The sequence below is a fragment of the Pteropus alecto genome, unplaced genomic scaffold (assembly GCF_000325575.1).
Source record: "Pteropus alecto unplaced genomic scaffold, ASM32557v1 scaffold433, whole genome shotgun sequence".
Taxonomy (NCBI): domain Eukaryota; kingdom Metazoa; phylum Chordata; class Mammalia; order Chiroptera; family Pteropodidae; genus Pteropus; species Pteropus alecto.
The window spans coordinates 2,872,541-2,881,857 of record NW_006433953.1 but is presented as its reverse complement, the minus strand read 5'-3'; the positions used below and the strand labels follow the sequence as shown (position 1 = coordinate 2,881,857).

The 9,317-nt window shown below is 40.9% G+C and overlaps 2 pseudogenes; both read left to right on the top strand.

The window, feature by feature from the left end:
• The first annotated feature begins 3,994 nt into the window (after positions 1-3,994).
• Positions 3,995-4,113, top strand: LOC112477447 (annotated as a pseudogene).
• A 4,472-nt stretch (positions 4,114-8,585) lies between these two features.
• LOC107195459 lies at positions 8,586-9,108 on the top strand (annotated as a pseudogene).
• The last annotated feature ends 209 nt before the right edge of the window (positions 9,109-9,317 follow it).

The following is a 9,317-nucleotide window of genomic DNA, read 5'->3' as shown; positions in this document are numbered from 1 at the left end:
TCCCGTCCAGTCTTTTCCACATCACTCTCATCACTGTCAGCAATTTATTTCTTCTGATTTCTTTCTTAGTGGACCCAGGAAGGGAGAAGGACACGGAATATTAGCTTTCCTACTACCACTTGCTCATCCTCACTCAACCCAGCCCACTCAATGCTACTTCTGCAGTAAGTGGAGCCAGAGCCACTTGTAGAGAAACTGCTCATTTTCTCTAGCATGTGGTGTGTGTGTCTGTGTGCAATTTTAATATCCCTGGCATAGACCACAAAATGTCCTTGCCAGTCCTACTGGGAAAGTGGCCTTGGTCTCTATCGCCCTTGCCAAGGCAGTCTTAAATCTCTTTCGCGGAAGTTAGGGAGAAAAGGGGGTGGAGAACGCGGCTGCCTAGCAGCATCAGCTGAGAGGAAGCAGTTTGCACTTGGGCCACCTAGCCAGCTTCCCGCGCTACCTGGCCTGGCCAGACACCCTCAGCGTGGCGCAGCGGCCCAGGAAATCCAGTGTGAGCATGGAGCACAGGCCCTCTGTCAAGTCTAGCTCCCCTTCAGCCCGCGCAGTCCTCGCCCGCACACACCTTTCCTTCTGCTTCTGACCCCGGCGTGCTACCTGAGGACTGAAAAAGAAGGAAGAAGACCTCCCTGGTACTTCATCCCCTCCTCCCAGCCTCGCGGGGTCCAATCTCCTGCGAAAAGAGAAGACACTTCCTACACACACTCTTATCATCCCCTCACCCCCATCCCCACCTTGTGCGGCAACCAGGCCACCCCGGGGTGCTCGCGGACCCGGAGTGAGATGCTGGTGAGAAAAGCACTGGAGACACGCCGGGCGGGAAACAGCCCGGAGACACTCCTGAGCCAAGGAGAAGAGGAAGCACCGCACCGGAAGAATCTCGGTGCAAAAGCCCAGAACGCTGGCACCTCTTGGCCGAAAGCACACGGGCGCGCGTGGAGTACTCTGGGTCCGCCACCCCTTGGCCCGCCTCCCGGATGCTCGCGCTCCCCGAGCCTGGCTGCGCCCCCGCAGGGATGTCGGCGCACAGGGTGACGCGAGGCAGCTTCGAGGGGTTTTTTTTGTCTATATAAGGGCTTGCTGGCAAACTCTTCTTTGGAGCGTCTGTCACAAGCGAGCCATTAATTTTTGCACACACGTGCAGTTCCCAGGGCAGCCCAGTGGCAGATGCACACTCGCCTTCCTCTCGGCAGGAGCCTCTCTCATCCTCCCGGCCTCCCGGGGCGTACTTTACCTGCTCTCCCGCACAGGGTGGGCGCTGCAGCTCTTGGTTTCCCCTTGGCCGCAGCTGGTTCACCACGCTGTCACTGGGTGAATGGAATTATTTATTTATTTATGTCGCCTGACGTGTCCTCGCCCTCCACAGCTAGGAGGAGGAGGTGGCGGGCGGGGCTGCAAAGCGCCCTTTTGGGTGCCCGGGAGCGCCCGGGGCGTTGGGAGGGCGGGGCAGGGGAGGAGGCGGGGAGAGTCGTGGAGGCACACGAGGGCGAGCACCATCGGCTTCATGGGGGACAAACCACCGCCCAGAGATTCAAGGAAGACTGAGCATGCTCCAAGAGTCAATGCTGTAGACACTTTATGGCTTGGGTCACTCCACTTCAGGTTTTAGTTTTGACCAAGAGAGAAAGCCAAATGTCTGGTAGAGAGAAAAGTTGCTCCAGATCAGTCCTAACAGACTTTATTCGAAATGCTTTGGCACTTAACCTAGGAGGCAGGTGTGCAGTACCACAAAGATACCCTAGGGAGTTGGACAACCTACGGGAGTGGAAAGCATGCAAAAGAAGAGGAGCCTGGCAGAGTTCAGGAAGACTAGGAGATTCTCTTTATGAGCATGGAGGGGAAGTGATGGGGTGTTTTTCAATTGAGTACATTTTTGTGGGGAGTGGGGATGGCACTGTTGGAGATTAGGCTCACCAACCAAATACCTCAAAGAGAAAAATTAAATCTACACCGTGAGAGGAAGTGTTTAGAAAATAGCACAAGAATTTGAAAATGGATAAGAAATGAAAGTCATTTGTAAACAATTCCTTTCATTTTTAGTATTTCGAATTATTTCATTCTTCAAAGTAGGATTTATTTATTTGACAATGAATAGTGAGTGCTAGGGATAATGGTAATTCCACAGTCATTGATTTGGCTTCTTTTACCTTTATTATTTTTTTTCTCCTGTATCTAGAACATGTTTCTTGGGGAAATTGGAAAGAGGAAGGCCTGTAAATGAACATTTAGGTTCAGTTCCTTCAATGTCTTTAAGGTTGTATTATTACTTAGAGAAAAAGAAGCTGTCCAGAAGAATAAACGTGAGCTTGGATTTGAGAATTTATATTGCAGTTTTTCTGTCAATTTAACTGACCCTACCCCCATTTCTGCTTCTAAAAAGTGAAAAAGATAAAATGTTATGTTAATCCTTGGTAATATAACTTCCTAGAAGCTTTCCTTATTTATTCTGGAACTTAAATCATGTATAAAAAGCCAAGATAAGTGTGCTAAAATAGAACTTTGTAACTCAAAAGACAAAAAAAAATCGAAATGGTAATAATAGGAAAAAAAAAAAAAACCACTTATTAAGTATATGGGGGTTCAGAACAAATCATCCTCAAAGTGTGCCTCTGTGGTATCAGGTCATTTTGAGGTAAAGGCAACTTTAGCAGCTGGCTCAAGAGAAACTTCTGCCCCTACTTTAGCTTCCTAAAAGGACATGAATTAGGAGCCCTGCCCATAATTAGAGATTATCAGAGATAACCTATTTTGGCCTATCTATAGGGCAGGGATAAACTTTTATTTACTAAATATCTGCTCTTCTTATCAGCCTCCACTGACTCTTTGAAGCCCCTAAGGTACCTTACCTCATCCCTAGCTCAGGATGTTTTATATGCTTCAATCCTCCTTTCTGTCTCTGAACCTCTGGTGCATGTAGGGTCTCAGATACTCATGTATGTAAGATTCCCATACATATGTATTAAATTTAGTTATTTTCTCTTGTTAATCTGTCTCATGTCAATTTAATTATTAGATCACTTGAAAAAAACCTTGAGGGCAGAGAAAAGTTTCTTCCTCCTCCAAGTGCTTATCATTGTCAGGCCCTCTTTAAGTACTTACATGGATTATTTCAATTACTACAATAACTTTATTAGATTATTCATGTTTTACAAATTAAGTCACTTAGCTAAATTCACATTGCCTTACTTCTGCCATATCTTGTCTATAAACTTGGACAAAACTTGAAATTTAATTTCTGCAGCTAAAAAATAGAAATATCAACTTTTTATTGCTGTCATAAGATCTAGATGAGATGATATATGTTAAGTAGATGGTAGATAATATGAGATTGATGAATGGTGGCCATTATTAGTAACTTCAAAAGGTTTGGAAGACAGTTTTACAAAGAAAGGGGTAGTTTAGAAATTAAGTAACCAAGGCAGAAAATTCTAGGAAGGACTTTAGATTATTTTTAAAGCTAAAATGTATAAATTGACATTTGTATAAGATAGAATAGACATTTGATAATAATGGAATGTCTAGCAGTGACTATAATAAACACTTCATTTTAGTTATAAAAGAATGGTAAATTAGAAAAGAAACATTAAGACTTACATTTCAAGGTCATCTTCTTGAATGTTTGCTATTGACATTTTTCCTGTTCATTCATCATTTTTACTTCCTTTCAAAGAAGAAAGAGAAAAAGAAAGGCCATGTATTTCCTAAATTTTGACTCGATTCTCTTTTTCTTCTCTTTGACTTTTCTTTGTCTTGTATTTTTTACAGTTTCATGTTCTTGGCCTATTTAAGCCATTGCCAAACTCATAAACATTACTACCCATAGCATTGTATCATAACTGTAGCAAGTTTTCTTTTTAAGTCTTCTTTTTCCAACTCTGGATGCAATTTACCTCCTGCTCCAGCGTTAGTATTTGAGGATTCATTTCTAAATTGCCTTGTTGCTATGACAAGGCATGTTTTGTAAATATTTGGTTGGATTAGAAAGAAATCTGACTATGGCCATGCCACTCTGAACAAACCCGATCCACTCTGATCTCGGAAGCTAAGCAGGGTCCGGCCTGGTTAATACTTGGATGGGAGAATACCTAGGAAGACCAGGTGCTGTAGGTATAAAAAAATTTTAAAAATAAGGAATTGTAAACTGACAAGATCCTTGCAATCTGTGAGGTCAACTAAGAGTTGCTTCGCCTAAAAAAAAAAAAGAAAAAAAGAAAGGAATCTGAAAGGAAAATTAAATGAAAATAAACCCAATCTATGTATTCTATGACTTACAATCTCAACACTGTTTAGATATCAAGAAAAAAAATGCAACTTAGGAAAAAAGCAACCAATATGATCAGAACTTGAACTTTCTGCCTTGATTTCTATTCATGAGGTGAAATAACAATAGGAGAAGCAAAGAATAGCAATACATTCAATATTCTAGCAACTCGTGTTCCACAAATAAGTAAACTAGAATACAAACATAACATATAAACGAATAAAGCCCAAACATCTTGTACTATGTACCCCACAGCCTAGTATTCCAGGTTTTTTGGCCCTTCTTCAGTCCCCAGCCATGCCATATCTTCTCATGCTTTCCTAAATTTTTTTATTTCCTACCCACTTTTCCATATCAAATTTGCCTAAGCTTTTTTTTTTTCCTTTAAGACCTAGCAACTATGTCATCATGTTTGTAGCATTTCAAGGATTTCTTCAATAAAAATTAATTTTGTCTTCCTCAGTACTCATTCCCATAGTACTTGTTGTATGCCTCTTCCTGGGGCATTTTCTTTCTGCTTCACAATATGGCTATAATTGTGTGTCTGTGCATGTGTGCGTGTGTGTGTGTGTCCAATTTTTTAAGTCATTGGAGATTAGAGATGACATTTTATTCATCTTTGTAATTTTCCAGCATTCAGCACAAATTCTTGCAGATAGAAGGTAACCAATAATTTGTCAAATGGAGGAAAGAGATAATAGTGTGCCCCTAAAAACAGATTTGTAAGAGAGATTGTTCGTGCTCATAATATCTATGATCTGCATGACACTACCTTTCTCTGATTCTTACAGTTTTGGCGGGGGGGGTGGCATGTGACTAGTTCTAACTAATAGAGTATGAATGAAAGGGACATATGTCATTTCCGGGTCAAGAGAATTAAGAGCCATCATGCCTCCTTCCTCTACTCTACTAGCCTCATGTTTCAGATGGAGTAGCAACAAAATGGACTCACTAAATGATAAAGAAAGGCTGCTTGACTTGCACTGGACTTTCTGTGAGCAAGAAATCATTATTGCGTTAAGGCACTGAGTTTTCAGGCTTTATTTGTCAGGAGAATGTAACCTAGCTTATATAAATCATAATGGCATAAAGACCCAAATGAGACATTGAGTTTATGAGAATGCTATAATGTGTTCTTAAGTCAAGGCTAAAAATTTATATTCTCACCACCCAAAATTGATATACTACAGTCTTTTCATGGAAAGACTCTGTGAGACCAAAGAAAGTGTGCAAGTGTATTGGTGGAAGGTGGGGAGTGATAACTACACACGATAGATTGGTTTTAAAGAAGGACAAAAGACCCAATGTCCCAATATATTTCCCTTAGCCTGAGTGAAAACAAACATGCACCTGTCATCCAGGGGCAGTGTACTGTGTCTGAGATTATAGCTAGCTAGCACCTGTGAATACTGTTCTGACCTGGTTTCATAGAATGTACAAAATATGAAAGTCGTCTTTCCACTGTTTCTAGATTTATAAGTTAAGTACATCCATATAGGCTACTTTGGAAATATCTTCTGTGGAAGTATAGAGGTTTGGAACTAGTCACCCCAAAATGTGCCTCTGTGGTATGTGGGTCATTTGAGCTAAAGGCAACTTTAGCCATAGGCTCAAAAGAAATTTCTGACTCTCCCTTAACTACCTAGAACTTGAATTAAGGGTCTTGCCCGTAATAAGAGAGTATCAGAGATAACATCTTTTAACCTGTCTATAGGGCAGGATAAATTTCTATTCACTAAATAGCTGTTCCTATTACCAGCCTGCAATGAACTTTTGAAGCCCCTGAGGCACCTTACCTCATCTCTAGCTCAGATGTCTTATATACCCATTTCCCCTTTCTGTCTCTGAACCTCTCCTGCATGTGAGGTCTCTGACTCTCTCATGCATGCAGAGTTCCCATACATATGCATGTACTAAATTTTGTTATTCTCTCTTACTAATCTATCTCATGTTTATTTGATTATTAGGCCAGTGTAAAGAACCTTGGAGGTAAAGGAAAATTTGTTCCTCCCATACAGTTGGTGCTGTGAGCAGAATAAACTCACTGGCTAAAACTCTACACTTTCCCACGAGGCTGCTGCCGATGAGGAGATCCTGGGGCGTCTGACACGGTCCTGCAGAAGGTGAGGGTTCTCACCATGTCAGCATCACTCTGTCTGCAGGATCCGGTAGAAGCAAGTGGTGAGTATCTTTTTCTCTATCCTACATTTAGATTGGCTGGAGAAAATATTTATGAAACTAGTATCTCAGGCTAGCAATTTTTGGTTATTTGATATGAGTACTTATAGGTTTAATTTTTCTCTCTCTGTTTTCTCTCTTTATATCTTGTTATATGTCCTGATAGCTTCCCTGTATGATTCATGAGAATATTTTCTCTCTGGCTTCTATTGTCCAGAAGATGTCCTTGCCAAGGTGCACCTTGCTCTCTATCTGGCCATGAAAAGCTCTCTCAAGAGATTTTTCTGTGTCTATCCCATTCCTTTCAGAGATGGAAGGATAGTTATGTTCTGGTGGGCAGCCAAATCAGTTGTGGGTCCAAGCTTAGGGAATCTTAAGCCTTATCCTGTTAAAAGGGGGCAAAGCACGTGATTCCCTGTGTGTTGGAACAGTCGTTTAAAGTGTGGACAAAAAAAGAGAGCTGTAATAAATTATAAATTCCTAACTGAGCAAGTCATGGTGAGTGGTTATGCCTCAAACATAACTTTTTTAGTAAAAGGCTTATCTTTGCCTTAAGCAAGCCCTGTCCATTGTTTCTAGATTAACAAACCTTTGAAATGTGCATCTAGATTAACAAACCTTTGAAATGCCCCCTTTCAGAACCCTTCTTCTAAAACAGACTACCCTCAAGAGAGCACATAATATTAATTATTCTGTAATCCAATCCCCTCCTTGCTTTTTCCTACTTTCATGCAATCTTCCCTAGTTCCCTCCTCAATTTCAAATGCATAAAAGAAACTGCAAAACTGTCATTCTCTGGAGCATTTGAGATCTTGCTCCCCAAAATTTGTCTTCAGTTTTGGCTCAAATAAACTTATATAATTTTTTCTATAGGTTTGGACATTCTTACATTAACAAAAGATGGGTCCCCCCATCTTCCTTAGGCTAATTCTGGGAGTTTCATCTTATGAGGGTTGCATCTTTTTTACTCGCCTTTGGGGTTGCCTCTTGCATCCATAGTATTGATTTGAGTAGCTATTAATCCTAATTGTCAAGGCCAGACAATCAATCTTTTTAATTGGAAAAACTTTTATATTGAAAAGAAAGAATTTTTTTTTTTTTTTTTTGTACTTAGCTCTCATATTGTTATACTGGCTAGTCATTAAGATTCCCTTAAAAAGATGGAAGTACAGAAATTAGAAAAAAAGTCAAAATCTACTCAGATCCCTTCCTATTTACCTTTAGATATTGTAAAACTTAGGACACTAGAAATTCAACTGTCCTTTACATAAGAAAAAAATGAAAGAATAAAAATGGCAAAACTTACTTAAAGACAACTTAAAACGTCCTAAGAAATCTGTAAGGTAACTGTCAATTTGGAAGCTCCATAATAGTACCAGACAGGAATGTGAGCTAAATTGCATTTATGGCTAGGGTCCCACTGTTAGTTAGCCAGGCATGAGTGACCAGAGTGAAGGCTCAGTTCTGTAACCATAGAAACCTCCCTTGAAGACCTTCCTTAAGGACTCCCTAGAAACACCTCCCTTTTAGGGTTATAAATTACCCTAAATCCTAAGGTACAAAGGCCATAAAAGCTTCTGACTAAACTTGCCACAAATGTGTGCGCAGAAAGTACTACACCAACCTGCCCACAACCTCAGCCTCATTATACCATCGTTATAATATCTTGCCTATGCCTGGAAGTTCATTAATCTAATTATAACAGACTGAATTTTGGGTAAGCACATGCACAGTAGGCAAAGTGTTATATAGCAACTGTCAGTCAAGGTGACTTCACATGCTGATCATCTAGTACCGCTCTAGTACCCTCTCGTCTTAGCCCAATATAAACAAACCTTTCCACATTTGTGTGGTTACAGCTCTCTTCACTGAAAACCTGCTTCTCCCTGGAGCATACTCTATTATCTTTTCACTTCCCAAATTCCACAGGGATACAGCCTTCCTTAGCATGGCCCGTCTTCCTCTAAAGTACACTTTCAATAAAGCTTATTTTTTCCAAATCTCACTGATTTGTAATTCTTTACTGCATCAGCAGAGAAGAACCGAGGACCTCCACCATGCCTCTGGGGCAACACTGGATTTCACATCAACCCAGCATTAACACTACCAAACTGCTGTCAGCATTCATGTAAAATATAAAGTTATGGCCTTTCAGATGCCACTGCCCCGGGGCCACCCGCACCCAGCTATGGTCATCTCCACTTTTGAGGGCAAGTCTTTGAGCCGTATCTCCTTTGAGCTGTTTGCAGACAAAGTTCCAAAGATAGCAGAAAATTTTCATGCTCTGAGCACTGAGGAAAAAGGATTTGGGCACAAGGGTACCCGATTCCAGAGAATCATTCCAGGATTTATATGCCAGGATGGTGACTTAACATGTCATAATAGCATGGGCAACAAGTACATCTATGAAGAAAAATTTGAAGATGAGAATTTCATCCTGAAGCATGTGGGACCTGGAATCTTGTCCATGGCAAATACCTGGACCCAACACAAATGGTTCACAGTATTTCATCTACACTGCCAAGACTGAGTGATTAGATGGCAAGTATGTGGTCTTTGCCAAAGTGAAAGAAGGCATGAATATTGTGAAAGCCATGGAATGCTTTGGGTCCAGGAATGGCAAGACCAGCAAGAAGATCACCATTGGTAACTATGGACTACTCTAATAAATTTGCCTTGTTTTATCTTAACCACCAGACCATTTCTTCTGTAGGGATCCCCATCTGCTTGGAACACTCTATGATTTTTGTGCTCTCACTACAGTTCTTTAGGTTCCAAATATTTTTTGTCTCCTCACAACCAAGTTTAGCTGGATTGCAGAGTTAAGTTTATGATTATGAAATAAAAGCTAAACGACAATGACAACAAAGAAAAA